The sequence below is a fragment of the Cyprinus carpio genome, chromosome B15 (genome assembly GCF_018340385.1).
Source record: "Cyprinus carpio isolate SPL01 chromosome B15, ASM1834038v1, whole genome shotgun sequence".
NCBI lineage: Eukaryota > Metazoa > Chordata > Actinopteri > Cypriniformes > Cyprinidae > Cyprinus > Cyprinus carpio.
Genome location: NC_056611.1, coordinates 10,278,915 through 10,295,582, shown reverse-complemented (window position 1 = coordinate 10,295,582; position 16,668 = coordinate 10,278,915). Strand labels below are relative to the sequence as shown.

The 16,668-nt window shown below is 34.9% G+C and overlaps 1 protein-coding gene across 1 annotated transcript in view; it reads right to left on the bottom strand.

Annotated features, from left to right (window-relative positions):
• Window positions 1-16,668, bottom strand: part of LOC109092657 (1,4-alpha-glucan-branching enzyme-like) — a 171,069-nt gene that overhangs the window by 60,368 nt on the left and 94,033 nt on the right. The gene's annotated exons all lie outside the window — the stretch shown is intronic.

Sequence of the window (16,668 nt, the reverse complement as noted above, 5' to 3'; positions counted from 1 at the left end):
CCATCATACTGCAGTAATGCACTCTACAGTGAGATTATGAAAGAGATTAGGGCAGTAATGTTAGTGCTTGTTTATTGCATTTTAGTACCATTTATTTTTCCCGTTCTCAGTTTTTGAGAATGCACTGCCTCCCTTGCCATTTCAGAGAAAACTTCCTTAACTAACTAAAAGAAGCAATGATGCTCATTTAACTACACTTTTAGTTGCTTGACAGCAGCGCAGTTGTTTTCAAAACAATAGCCTTTCCAGTTACTACTGCTTCTAATGTGTAGCACAAACAAAACGCTACTCTGAGACTGATGAAAGAACTGAAATTTAAGTAACTGAAAATCTTTTCCTCAGCTCATAGCTATCAAATGTAATTTTTCAAGTTCTATTATGTTATTTTTTTTAATCATAATTCAAATTATGTCCTACAAAATATTTGAATATTTAACCATTAAATTTGTTAGCGGTTCCTCAGGACAAACCTGATGTTTAATTTAAAAACAGTTACTTAATATTATAATAAATTAGCAAAACAAATAAATAAATAATTTAAATATTAGTTATAGTATTTTAAATTATAGTATTTTCTTGAATACAATTCCTAAATGTGTATTTCAAATACCCTAATTATTAATGCATTATTAAATATTAAACATTTTAATAAATGCAATTCCTGTATTAAATTATTAAAATATTTAATGATACATTTGCAAAACATAAATATTATACATTGTCTTAATCTAATTCCTTCAATATTATTTACTTGTTTCAATATACAAATTCTTAATAATTATTTATTTGTTTATTTATATATTTTATTAATAAAGTATTGGATAAACAATCCATTTTGCAAAAATTTATTTTTTTTTTATTTAGTTTTTTGAATAATATACGTTTAATAACATTCTAAATAATTAAAATAAGTACCAATAGCAATTCTTTATAAAATATTAATCATTTAAACAAATAGTAACTTTGCAAAATATTTAAATATTACACATTTTCCTAAATGCATTTCTTGAATATTACTTACATAGTCCAATATATAAATTTAATAACATTCTAAATGTAAATGGCACACATACCATTACATGGTGAGGTAACAGGTAAGATTACATGGTGTATTAATAGTGTATGAATGTATGTTAGTGTTTATTATTCTTTACATGTGTTTATTATTCTGTGGTATGTGTTGAGTCTCTGGCACAGAATGACTGGAAAGAACATCCTTACGCTCCAAACCTGAGACTTCTCTCCCCACACAATTAATCTATCCAACTTCTCACTCCAAATGTCTCTCAAACACTCCACTTTCCACCTTAGCCCGTGACTGAGTCCACCTTAGCCCTGTGACGGTACACACATCTCAGCACCTTTCAGTGAGAACATTTCACTGCAACAGAACAGAGATGTTCAGCTTGTGGGAAGATGTGTAAGCAATTTGGGTCTGTGTGTGTGAAATGAATGCAGCTCAGTTTATTTTCCAAAAAACAGGACATGATTCAAACATCCACCTTCTGGAGTGCGACAGTGTGTGCAACATGAACCACCCTCATAAAAAAAAAAAAAAAAAAAAAAAGAAAAAAAAATAAGAACTGTACTTATTGTATTGAATGCACATTTGTAGTGTACTTCATATCTTAAAAGTACAGTATATTTTTAATAAATTGTCCTTGATGATAATTAGTGCTTTAAAATGGTTAATGAAGATCTGTTTTTATTGTATTTAAGTTTTTGTTTACATACTATCATGCGGTTGTGGCACTGGTCTGATCTTATCAGATTTTGCACAACTCCTTGACATGGTATATACTTTTGGTATTTAGAGTTTTATCATTTTTATGATATATTAAATATCATTTAACTACCAGTAAAACATACCAATCTGCTTTGTAATTCATTCCTATACTGGCTTGTCGTGCTGCTCTTCTCGACCAGTCCAGATCTAAAATTGGTTTGGCACTTCATGACTATTCTTATCTGTTTTGAATGAAGTCTTCTAGCATTCGCGCATCCCGAGCCGTCGGCTCAACTATCTTAACTTGCATCCAAAATACCGAAAAAAAAAGTTTACTCGCGGGGGACTATATGCGCTACAATTTAAAAATAACTGTGTTAAAAGGCATTGACTACTTTAAATTATCTTTTTCTCTGCGAGCCACAGCCTGAATTTTTCGGATCATGTATCACATGATCCCTTTAGCAAATCACTTCTAATATGATGATTCATTATCAAAGTCATGGAAAAACAGAGTGGCCTAGAGCTGCGTTTATATTTTTTCAGAAACATGTGATACTTTTTTTAGGATACTTGATGAATACCTGTTTTAAAAAAAAAAAAAAAAAAAAAAAAAAAAAAAGAAGCTAGCTTGTTTTTAAAATATAAATATTTTGTAATAACAATATACACTTTTTTCTTTCTTTTTTAAATAAAATCAATACTTTTATTCAGCAAGGATGTGTTAAATTGATAAAAAGTGATAGTAAATAAAATATATTATTAGAATATATATGTATTAGAAGTTTTTTTTTTTTTTTTTTTTTTAAATAAATTAATGCAAGTTCTTTTTAACCTTTTATTCATCAAAATATATTAGACAGCAGAAATGTGTTACCAACACTCATAATCAAATTCAGATATTAGTAAATGATTTCTAAATTGATCATGTGATTAGAAGCTGGATGTTACATGTGACACTGAAGGCTGGAGTAATGATGCTGAAAATTCAGCTTTGTCATCACAGGAAAAAAATTATTTTTTTTAAGAAAGTATATTCACAAATATAAAACCTATTATTTAAGTTGTAATAATATTTCACAATATTACTTTCTTTTTCTGCGTTTTCTGATCAATAGGAATGCAGGCTGATGAGCAGAAGAAAGCAACTTCTTTCTTCGAAAAACATTAAAAAATAGTAATGTTTCCAACCAAACTTTTGGTCTGTACATTGTAAATATACAGAGCATGAAATATAAGAACAGTCAAACACTCTAATCTATGTATGAGAAACAAAAAGATTTTATTTTGGAACATGCGACTTAATCGCGATTAATCGTCGTGTGAAGCACTACTGATAATATCCTATAATACTAATGATCTACAATGAAACTTCTTTGTTGAATCCATAATAATTCACCCAAGAATGAAAGTTTGCTGAACTTTTACTCACCCTCAGGCCATCCAAAATGTAGATGAGTTTGTTTCTTCATCAGAACAGAAATGTAGCATTACATCACTTGCTCATTAGTGGATCATCTGCAGTGAATGGGTGCAGTCAGAATGAGAGTAATGAGAGCTTATAAAAAGATGATAATAATATAAAAGTTATTCACAAGATTCATTTACACCTCTGTTAGTGGTTAGTTTTAAGGGTTATTTAAATTGCGCAAAGCCAAACTCATACGTCATGCTCCCGGAACTGTGCACAACAGTGAGCGCAAGCTAGATTCATGTTCAAAGCCAAACTCATACGTCATGCTCCCGTTACTTTTTATTATGGTTACGTTTTGTTTAGATACGGGTGGATTTTTTTTAACGAGGCATTTGTTTGTGAGACAGTTTTTTTATTAAGGATTTACTTTGCTTTTATTTAACTTTTGGACTGATTCGCATTTGAGCAACACCGCGTGAGTGGCCACTAACTAAACAGCTTGAAAGATCAAAGACAAGTTTTAATATAATTTTAATATAATTGATTTTTGTTTATGTATTAAAGTAATTCTAGTCATATGGATGTATTATGGCTTAAAGCTCCACAGTTTTTTGTTTTTTGAAGTTGGGCTTATTCACACCATTTAGATAGGTGGGCAAATGCATTTTGTGTCAGTGGCATGCATTGTTTTAGTTGACTGGGTCGGCGTTAGCTTAGCTTAGCACAATGAATGGAATCCTTTATTGCCCAGCTAGCATGGCCTGAGTAAAAAGTGATCAAAAAAATTTAAAAAAAAACCCCACACTAATTACTTCTTGTGGCCTGTGTATTCAACCACAGAGTTACAAATAGCGATCCAGATTAAACACTAGGCGATTTCCTAGGCAGATATGACTTGGGACTATATATGGGGAAGCACAGGCGAAGCACTGTTTTTTTGCTTAGGCGAAGCACTGCTACTTCGGCGCAGAGATATCACGCAACACATGAAATCCCCCGACTTCGTCCAACATTACCGGCGTGCAACGCGTCAAAAAAAACAGAAGAAGAAGAACATACGGCGTGACCTGACACCGAGTGTCTTCGCTTTTGGATGATTTATTTTGAGAAGTTACAGCAAACATGGTTATTACCTGCATAGCAAAAGGTGTGAGAACAAGCAAAGGACATACACGGATGTAATGTGTTCACAGAATTCCATCTAATGTGGAACGTGAGAATAAAATGGTAGCTAGCTCTGGAGATCTGTAGTGCAACGGACTTCAACAAAATAAAGCAGTATCGTGTTTGCGAAGAACATTTTGCACCAGAGGAAATGAACTTTGAAAAAATGGACTATGGGTCAGAACCGAAAGACGGTACTACGTCTGAAAGATACGGCAGATGATCCCATCTATTTTCAAAGCACAGGAAGAACACAAAAGTGCACATGTAAGTGTCTTTTATTTCTGTTTCTGATGTAATCTGTGTTTTTATTCGGATGTAAAATCAGTCAGCACTTCTTTCTACAGTCCCAGACCACTCGTTATTTCCGTCGGGCACTAGATTGGCTTTATTCCCCCACATTACACACCATTCAGTTCTAGAAGGTGGCTCTCATCCTCAAGCGTCGCAACAGGACTGTTGAGCGAAGATCAGAGCACCTCCTCCTCCTATGTCGTTCTATTTCCGAAAAGCACGCAGCTGAAGGCGTCGTCTGTAAACTCTGGTTCGTAAATAGGTAGCCTGGTTCTGGTTCAGTGCCACAGTACGAGCTGAGAAGTCAACCCTCTAAGAGGGCAAGGTCTATCTTCAAGAAATCAGCCATGTTCATCCGCCATTCGTGACTAGGTACTGTAAGCGAAAAATAGCCAGGCAGCTACTATTCACGCCGGTATGTTGACGGAAGTCGTGGGATTTCATGTGTTGCGTGATATCTCTGCGCCGAAGTAGCAGTGCTTCGCCTAAGCAGCAAGTGCTTCGCTGTGCTTTCCCACATAATATAGTCCAAGTACAATATGCTGCCTGGAAATCGCCTAGTGTTAATCGGGATCCCCCAATACCACTATTGTACTCGTATGGGAATACGCCAGGGCACACAAGAAGTAATATAGGTTTGGGTTTTTAAAAATTTTTGATCGACTTTACTGTCAAGGCCATGCGTAGCTGGCAACAAAGGATTCCCCTTCATTGTGCTAAGCTAAGGCAGTGAACGCCGAGCCCCAGATCAAACTAAAAAACAATAGACATGCACTGACACAGAAAAAATGCATTTGCCCACCTATCTAAATGTAGGAAATAATGTGAATAAGCCCTATTTCAAAAAACGGTGGAGTGTTGCTTTAAGAGTGAGCAATTTATGTGCTAATTTTTATTTTTGGGTGAACTAACACTTTAATGTCTTGTGAAGGCAACACAGGCTTCATGTTTTTATGGTTTGTTTTGTGTGTTTTTGCTTTTAAATGTTTAATTGTTTACTAGTCCTCTGTCCATAGTATTGATTTCTCCAGTGAAAATGAGTCTGAACCAGGAAAGAAATAGGCACAAACCAAGCACCGTTTGCAAGTGAAACAGTTCTAAACAAATACTTTATGTCAGTGGATTTTGATATGAGAGGGCAATGGACTTTTTCACTGAAGGAAGAATTATTATGGATTATGGACTGATATTTTGGCCAGAAGTAATAGTTAAAAGTTAAAACACCTTAATGATGGATTTGTTTCTTACAAACATGCAGGGTTTAATTTACAATACATTAATTGATGGACTGGAGTGGTGTGGATTACTTGTGGATTATTGTGATGTTTTTATCAGCTGTATGGACTCTCATTTTGACGGCACCCATTCACTGCAGGGGATCCATTGGTGAGCAAGTGATGTAATGCCAAATTTCTCCACATCTGTTCAATAAAGAAACAATCTCATCTCATCTCATTTCATCTCTCTCTCTCTCTATATATATTATGCTCACCAAAACAATATTATAATAATAATGTATAATTGTTGTTGTTGCCCGTGATGATATTTCTAATTTTAAACTTTGGTTATTTAAAATTTAATGTATTTAAATTTTAAATACATAGCAAACTTTGTTTAAACTAACTGACTGAAAGAGGAAAAGTTTAATTTATTAATTGTTGTTGTTTTGTTTTGTTTTGTTTTGTTGTGTTGTTGTTATTATTATTACTACTACTACTACTACTACTATTATTATTATTATTATTATTATTATTATTATTACTACAGGCTTATGTTCAGAGATATGTGAATGCAGCGAACAATGCATTGACTTCTAAAGCTGTTTTTTGTCCATTTAGTACAGTTACTAGTCTGCCATCAAGTAACGGCATGTAATATACATGCAATAAATTAACACTGCAAAATGAGAACATTGTGCTTTTTGTGGGATTAAAGTATATGCAGATTCGTTACTAAACAAACATACAAACCAATACATAAATAATGGAGTTAATCCTGATCTATCATTTTTATCTGTTGTCAGCCTTAATACATTTGAGTACAAATTCTACGACAACGACAGGAGGATTGATAGGTGAATGTCTTATACTACTATACGTTGTTTGTTTGTCCTATTGTGTGGTTCTGTTTGGCCATTATTCTTGTTCTGTAACCTGTAATCGACACAAACACAGTTATACACCAGCCTGCAACAGGTTTGTTTAAATATAAGATGTTTTGAAGGTGTCACATCGTGTGATTCAAAGTCTTCCCTAACAGACATTTCCCCTCAGAACAAACCCTGAGCGATAAATGAAGAGATGGCTGAAGATGAAGAGCGATGGCTTTCAGTTCTCATTTCAGCAGACTCTTCATTGCAGCGGTAGTGATGCTTACAACACCCATTCCTTAGAGGTAAATGAATCCATTGATTTGTTGGCTTGTGGAGCTAATATAAAGGATTTTCTGCGTGTCAGGTCACCTGTCAAGGCGCAATCTCACCCAGCACATGGCTGCCTGTCATTCTCATGGGCTTCCCTCGCTGCTGCTGTCAGTCAGTCTGCTGCACAGGGGGCCCGAGGGGTGTGTGTGTGTGTGTGTGTGTGTGTGTGTGTGTGGTTTGGGTGTGGTGAAGACACACAATGAGAACAGATCGCCATGAGTGATTTGAGAAATACAAAAAAGTATTTCCTCACTCCTTGTTTGCCGCTGGAAAGTTGCAGATGTGTAGAACTTGAGATGTTTTTGTCCGTACAACTACAGACAACAGTGTGTTTTTACTGTAAATGAGTTTTCTCTGTCAGGAGCTGTTTTTTTTATCTTTAAATTTTTTTGTTTGCCATTGTTTCTCTTGTGAAAAAAAGAAGTGCACTTCAATATATTTGTTAATAAATAATAACAGAAATAATACTGACAAATAAAGAAAAAGTAAAGTTTCTCTTACACTCATCAAGGCTGAATTTATTTGATCAAAAACACAGGAAAAAATTAAATGAGTTTTCTACTTACACTTTAAAATGTGATACATACATACATATATAAACATACATACCCATACATACATACAATGACATACATACATACATAACATAATACAATACATACATACATACATAACATTACATATATTACATACATCCATACATACATACATACACAATACATACATATATATATATATACATATACATACATATACAGTATATATACAAATATACATAACATATACATATATCTATATATATTATATATATATATATATACCTTGTATATATATACATATACACGTATCGTAAGAATTACACGTATAGAATATATATATCTATATAGACCGTAAGATATAGATATATATATATATATATATATAGATATATATATATATAGTATATATATATATATATATACATAACATACATAGACCACACACACAAGGTTTTTTTTGGAATCTGTGATAACTTTTCTTTTTTCAGGATTCTTTGATGAATAAAAAGTTAAAAAGAACAGGATTTATTCAAAATATAAATATTTTCTAACAATGTACACTTCTGTTTTAATATACAGACTGAAATCTTTGGCCATTTATCACATCCTACATTTTTAGTGCCATGACAGTTGTATTTTAAGACAATCTAAGTATCTTTTGAGGTAAGGAGGAAAATTGTGAGGATCATTCACATTTAGGGCTTTACATAACCCCAAAATAAAAAATTTGTTATTCGACAAATATGTTTTTTTTTTTTTTTTTTTTTTTTTTTTTTTTTTTTTTTTTTTTTTTTTTTTAAAGGCTGATTCTAACACTGTTACATGTTGTCCCTCCAATAGTGAATATGTCATGACTCAAAGGCAGTATTTTAAGCTTTAATGTCTCAGATGGAAGTGATATGCTGTATTTTGAATAGTAATATACCTTATTATGAATACCTTATTATGAATATTATGAGTCAGGTTCATTTTAATGTTTAATTATGTTATTTTTTGATATTTCAACAGTTTAAATGCAAATAATGTACAGTCCTAAAAATAGAGTCTGCTTTAGACTCTTAAGTCAATGGAGTACCATTAACCAAATGAAAGAGGACGAGTCCCAAAATGCAGCATGCTGGGAAATGCAACCCCTAATGACTGTGAGGTGCAGAGGGCCAGATGGGAAACGCTTCTTCTCTGTTTATCTCTTGGCATTACATACCACACAGCTTCCCCTCAATTATCGTCTGACAGTTTAATTTCTGTCTGATTGTAGATTCTATCAGCCTCTCCTTTGAGTGAGAACTCTCTCGTGACCCCATCTTATTGACACAGAAAGCCAAAGAAATGATTTGATGTAATGCACAATTGCAGAGCAACATAAAAACCGAGTGACTGGTGTGAACATATGAGTCACGGCATTGTGAGGGATGCAAATGTGGGTCGCATCTGCATAAAGGCATCGCAAAGACTTCTGAGATGGGATTTCACATCCACAAAGAATGCCATTAAAGGGATAGTTCACCCCAAAATACAAATGATGACATTATTTATTCAACCTCATGTCATTCCATACCTGTTTGACTTCATCTTCTGTGTTAAAATATAATATAATATTATATATATATATAATATATATATATATATATATATTAGATAATATAGATATATATATATATATATATATATATATATATATCTATAATATACTGTATACAGCAAAACTAGAAGCAATTAATATATTGTTTTAATAGTACAATCCACATAACCAACTATTGCCATGACAACATAATGTAAATGTACCCAAAAAACTGTATAAGTTATGGTTTAAACCACTTTACAGCTCAAATAATACAGTAGAGTTAATGCAAGTATTTTTCTAAATTTAGAAGCTTGACATTTTTGCTTAGAAATCCTCCAAGAATCAGCTCCATTCATTTCCAAGTTCCTCACAGCAACCTTGATTTCTGCTTTTTTGTGTGTGCGTTTCATGAAATGACCTGAGGGTTGGTAAATATTAATGAATAATGTAGAATTTTAATTTTTCTGTGAACTCTCTCTTTAATGGACTATTATATCAGAGCAAACCGCTTGAAATGGAGAGCTCCACAGACAGAGGTGACTTCAGACCAATTGTAAGTTAATTTGTATGTTTAGCTAGGAAACAGGGCCGAGGTGTTCGGGTCGTTCGGTCTCTCTCTTTTGTTGGATGTGTGTGAGTTATTTTTCTATATATATTATGTTTCCATTACATTTGTTGGACTCCGGACAGAAGGGCTCCTGGCTAAAATTAGAGGGCTTTTGGTTATACTATCCAATTGGAAGCGACAGCGTTTTGGAGTTCAGTGCTAATCAGATAGAATCAGGCAAACTTGTGCTGCAAGCCTTATCTGCTTCTCTTATTAGGACATCTTAATTTCTCAGAGGCTCTCGGATGTAGTCGGGTTGCCATTGTGGGCTTAGAGGTCGGATTAATCAGACAGGTTGGGTGACGTTAAAAGCAGGGCTGGGATGCGTGTTCCTGCAGGCAGTGCCGCCCCACTGGAATAACAACTATCAGCTTGTACTCTTTTAAGGTGATTTCACAAAACCAGGCGAGGAGAAGTCCAGATCATATTTCACTCCTAAAGAATATACACTAAAAAGACTGTTTACTAAAGAATATACACTATGTTTATGAAAATATAAGTGTTTTTTTTTTTTGAATTTTTTGTATTTCAATTTTGATACATAGATATCAGAAACATAATGCAATATACTGTATCTTATATATATATGTGTGTGTGGTGTGTTGTGCGTGTTGGCTCGTGTGTTTATAAATATATATATATATAGATATATATATATATATTATATATATATATATTATATACGTTTAGAATATATATTTGCCTGGGACAGTTAACGCATTATAACCGCAATACTACTCGCGGTCACGTGACGCCTACCCGCGGGTCCTAAACCTGTAACCGTCATCACCGCACAAAAAAAAAAAAAAAAAAAAAAAAAAAAAAAAAAATAACACATTGCCTGCACATCTGAATGCCTTCGGCAGAAGTCAAATGAGCCATTTTAATCTAGATTAATTCCAAGATTACAGTGAGATTAATCTAGATTAAAAAATTTATCTATGCACCTCTAATAGGCTAATAGCATTCCATTTGTATTGACTATTAGGCCTAGAGTACCTGTGTAATGGTCTTGTAGCCTATATGTTGAATTTCATTTCATTTTACTAAAGCATAAAATACAGGCGGATGACTCATGAGAAAGCCAAAAAAGCAGGACAAGCATTCCCTCACGAACGTGTGGTTCAGTGCTGCAGGTAACGTCGTTACGCTCTTTCAGGGCCTCCCTTAAATAAACCTGACAAAGTGAACGATATAATGCTAGTTTTTCTAGCCAAAAAATATGAAGGCTGGGATTGTAAACCATAGCGCCTTTCGTTTTGCCAGCAGGAATGCCTTTTTTTTCAGTTTCAGCTGACCATAATTTCTGTTCTAAATGTTCTTATATCTAAATGTGAAATAATAATGTTAAAGTTAAACAAAACTTACGTTCCTTATGCTCAATTGCTTAGCCTCTGTGTGCGCAAAAGTCGTTATAGTCTTAAGTGATTGTTTGATTTGATTTGACGAAGACTGTAGCCTATCTGAAGGTTAAAAATATGGACAAAAAAGCGCACATGCAAATTAATATCTATTACTGATCAATACGATAAATAAAAATGAAATCCTTTGGTTTGTCTTTATGATGCTCTATCTTCAGATATATGTTGTGAAATTGCGATCAGAATCTGATATCGCCCCCCAAAAAATATGAAGGCTAGGGTAACCTCGCTATATATTTTGTTTTGGCAGAATTTTTATTTCAGACATCGGATTCCATTTCGCATTTCGTTTTACTTGCCAGCAATGTTCATGTTCTAAATGTTCTAAAAAAAAAAAAGTGAAATAAACCTGTTTCCTATATATTCGTTTTGCCTCCGCCCGTGTGTGGTGGGAAAAGTGAAAAGTCCATCGATCATGGTGGTGGGGTGGGGGGGTATGGTCCAGCGTTGCGGGAATTTTCGATCACTTGCGGTAAAATATGAACAGCAACCTCGCCTAGTATGGAACCGCGGGAATGTTATTTCTTTTCAACCGCGGTAAGAAAAATTCTATAACGTCCCAGGCCTTAATATCGATATATATATATATGCGGTTAACCGCAATATATTATTATATAATATATATAACATCATACATATATATATATATATATGCATTTTGGGGAAGAAAAAAATCTGATTTTATAATAAATCTTTGAAAATCAAAATCAGGATTTGAATTTTATATGTAATTATAACCTAAAGATGCTATGTGAAAGTTTGAAACAAAAAATAGTGGTTTTCATCTTGCCACTTTCTTGGTAAAGAAAACACATTTTTATTCAAATTAATCAAAATGGATTTATAGCTGTCACGCTATGGTGAAATGAAACGCACGCAAAAAAAGATGAGCAATGCAAACAGTCTTTAAGAAATCCACACAAGGGTAAATCCAGGACAGAACAGGCAAGAGACACACGCAGGGACATAGTAGACCGGACAAGGGAACACAGGACTGAACACAACTATATACTGAAGAAAATAAAGATAATTAACGACACACACCTGAACTAAATGACACAATCAAACATGAGGGAAAACTGGGTCACACAGAGCACATGAGAGATGAAGACAACAAAACCCCCTCCCGGAAGGCGTGACCTCACGCCGCAGGGACAACAAAGGGAGGGACGGAGGGGGACTTAGGAGGAGGACACAAGGAGTGGAGAAGGGATGGTGACAGGGGACGGCGAAGGGCTGTCAGAAAGACAGGCAGACAAGACAGGTGGAGGCTCTGGCAGAGGACGGACACCCGGGAGGATGACAATCAACAGAGTCAAGGGTGGAGACGACGGAGGGAGGAGCCATGGAGAATACAGGAGGAGATGGGGTGGATCAGACAGAGGGAGGAGCCAGGGAGAAGACAGGAGGGAGCAGGAGGATCCACGTGGGACCCAGGCCGCAACGATGAAGGCAACCCAAGTTGGAGCCGACAGAGGGAGGAGCCATGGTTTGAAAAAGGGCTGACGGCTCCAGGGGGCCGACCGACGGCAGTGGAGCAGGTGGTGGTGGAGCCCAAGGCAGAGATGGAGTGCCAAAGAGCCAGGGCGACGGGGAGGATCCGGATGTCCAAGGTGGAGCAGATGGCGACAGAGGACCAAGGTGAAGCCAGAGAGAATGAGGAAACTGACAGAGCCAGAGTGAAGGAGGGATGAGAAGTAGCCAGAGGAGTGGAGTCCAAAGGCGGGGCCGAGGGATGAGGGAGCCTAGTGGAGCTGGTGGACTAATGGGCCACAGCAGAGAGGATGGAGCTAGGAGCCATGGTGGAGCCGCTGGGTTGAAGGGCCAAGGCGGAGTCCAGGACTCAGAGGCTGGAGATGGAGACAAGGGATCCTCCAGCCACGACACTGATGGAGACTAGCAGACCCGCGGCAATCCCACTGCACAGATGGTGGGCTGAGAGTGAACAGAGAGGCTGAAAGGAGACAAGCAGAGGCGATGGTCAGGACTGATACAGAGGAGGTGGGAGAGGGAGGCTGGGCGGGAGTTCAGAATGCTCAGGAGGATTTGACATAGTGTGTGCCGCCCACACACGCCATAAGGCCACTTCCAGCACCAGCCAGCAACAGGGGAACGACTGCTGTGCTCATTATAGTACAGGCAGATACTGTAGTTCAGGGCAGATAAATATTTTCAGACTGACAGACAGTTCAAGGCAGACTGACACTTCAAATACAACCTCCGTGGTTGATTCAGGACAGACAGAAGATTAAATCACAACCTCTGTGGTCGTGACGGGACAGACAGATGATGATGGTGGGAGAAGACAAGGCATAGCCACATATATATTAACATCCTCTGAGCGCCGCCTCAGCTCACCCCTAGCTTTTGAGGATCTGGGGCGATCTTCAGCTTTGCCGGTCTCCTAGGCGATGGCTCGTCGGTCACGGCGGGCAATGGCTCTCCATCCACAGTGGGCTCAAACTGTAGCTCTGCGAAGCAGGGTGATGGTAGGCTGGACTCTGGGTTGACCATAATAACTCAAAAGGAAAACTTAATAAAAATAAATAAATAAATAAATAAATAAAAACACAGGAGGAATCACGCCGCATTACTTTCACTTTTAGGTCCGGTCTTCTGTCACAGCTACGGTGAGATAAAGGCACGAAGAAGATGAAGATAAATGCAAAAAGTCTTTAATAAATCCACAAAAGGGTAAATCCAGGACAGAACAGGCAAGAGACACACGAAGGGGGGTAGTAGTAGGGGGTATTGGGGAACACGGGAAGACTGGACTGAACTATATTATGTAGTGAATAAAGTTAATTTAATTAACGAAACTTAACTTAATTAAATGATAAAATATGACATGAGCGAAAACTGGGTCACACAGTTCACATGAGGGATGAAGACAACAAAACTGTGTTCAAAGGGGTGTAACAATAGCGTTTTGGCAAACTCTTCATATAATAATATATAATCTATAATTAAAAATATAAATATATTATAAAATAATAATAATAATAATAATAATAATAATAATAATAATAATATTAATGGATATTAATATTAATATTAATGAAAATATTTTCTCATTACTGTAGTAAAACGGTATCCACACACAGTGTAATAGGCAATTTTGTGTTACATATACTTATAAATTTGAACTAAATGCTATATACATATTCATATTAATATACATATATAAGTAATAAACATAAAAATAAATTATAAGAAATATAATTTAATTTATTTTTCTTTATTATTATATGTGTTTAATTAAAAATTATATATTTACTTATTTTAATATGACCTCACAAAACCTGCCAAGAAGGAGTACAGGTCATAATTTATAAACAAACAAACAAGGAAATAAAATTAGACTATGCTTAAAAAGTGTATTTTTACAACTATAAAGACTTGCATCGTTGGACTATATATGACAATAAAGCACACAATTCTCAGAAACATGATGCAAAAAGTTTTTGTTTGCGTATATTATTAAAGATTGTGGGTATATAAGCATATACATTTCCCATTAAATAAACAAAAAACAACCACAACCACCACAATAATAATAATAATAATAATAACAACAATACTACTACTACTACCACTACTTGTTATTATAATTAGTATTATTATTTTTGTTGTTTATCATTACTATTATTATAACTCATAATAACAATCATTAACATTATTATCTATTAATATCAATTATTACAATATTTATTTATTTATTTATTATTTTTATTATTATTACTATTATTTTATTATTATTATTATTATTGAGGTACAGTATGAACCATGTTGTTTCTGTCTTTGTGAGATTCAGCGCATCTAGAATATTGTTGTTGTTTTTTGACAGACCTCGGAGCAGGGGACCATCTCAAACTTCCCTGTCAAAAATATATTGGCTCATATACATAGATATGAGTCACACGCTCTTCTGCGCACATCTCTGTGCGTTCCTTTCTTTTCTTCACACAAACTTCAAGTTATTCTGGGGACATCTATGTGCATTCTTTTTGTTTCTTCACATAATGTAGAACGAAGTCGTTAGAGGTGTCTGGTTGTGAGGTCTAATTGGTTACTGCATGCTGGGCAACGTTGTATGAAAAAAGCAAATGTTAAAAAAAGCAGCAAGCAGCAGCCTTTATGCCATTCCAAACACTGATCCAGAGTCAGTGAAGTGGACACCTTTGTGTGCAGAGAGTGCAGCACTGAATCAGCCCGCTGGAGCAGAGCCGCAGAGGGTCATCCGGGGCAAAGAGAAGCACGCGGCTGATGCTGCTGGTCTGGTAAAAAGCCCTGTATTCTGGCTAGCCTTGTTTAGCAATGCAAGGCGATTCTCCATGGAGGCTGTGCGCTCAGCACCAACAGTCACCCCTGCAATGTACAGGGCACACATACTTATTTTTTTGCTTTTACTGTATAAGACTGTCAAGGTAGACAGGAATGCAGACAGGAAAGTTACAAAATACAAGAAAAAAAAAAAAAAGAACCTTGTAAGAACTGGAACAATGAACAAAAATAAATTAAAACAATGTTCATATAACTTTTGTATGTATTTAAAGACATTTGTGATGTTACAAAAGGTTATATTTAAAACAAATGCTGTTCTTTTTAACTTTCTATTCAAAGAATCTTGGGGGAGAAAAAAAAAATTCTACAAAAAAATATTATACAACACTGTTTTAACGTAATTATTTCTTAAGCAGCAATTCAGCATTTTTGAATAATTTCGGATGGATCACGTGGCACTCTAGACTGGAGTACTGATGCTGAAAATTCTGCTTTAAAATACAATTATAAATTCCATTTTAAAATTTATTAGAATAGAAAACAGTTATTTTAAATTGCAATAATATTTCACAACATAACTGTTTTTACTGTATCTTTAATCAAATAAATGCAGCTTTGTAAGCATGAGAAACTTTCAAAAACATTTTTTAAATCTTATCAACTTTTGAATGACAGTGTAACTACTCAAACTATTTAATAATCTAATTGTCACGATCATTTAAAGTAAAGCTATTTAAAATAAGCTTTAAGTCATAAGCCCTTGTGGACATTTCACTTATAAATTGTACATTTCTACAAATATACATGAGGCTGAGATTAAGATAAATATTTGAATCATATAGAAAACAAGCAATACATATTCTGCAGTTATCATCTCAAACAATTATGAATTATGAATGAAAGTGAAATGGTTTCAAAGTAAAACCCCAAAAATATGACACTGCGTTAAACAGAATATATGCATCTTCAAAATCACTGTGACAACTTAAGGTTTCCATAAAAGTGGAATGAACCAAATTAGTTACTAATTACTTCAGATGATACAGAATTTTTCAATTAATAATAATAATAAAAATAATAAAAAACTAGCAGAAAAACTTTCAATTATTACATCTGGATAAATCCATCAAGGGGTCAAAGTGGTTAACTGAGAGAAGAAATGACTAAAATAAAGATTTCAAACTGATAGTTTGCAATTGTGTTTTTGTGTTCTCTTATGAGTAGGTTTGTTTT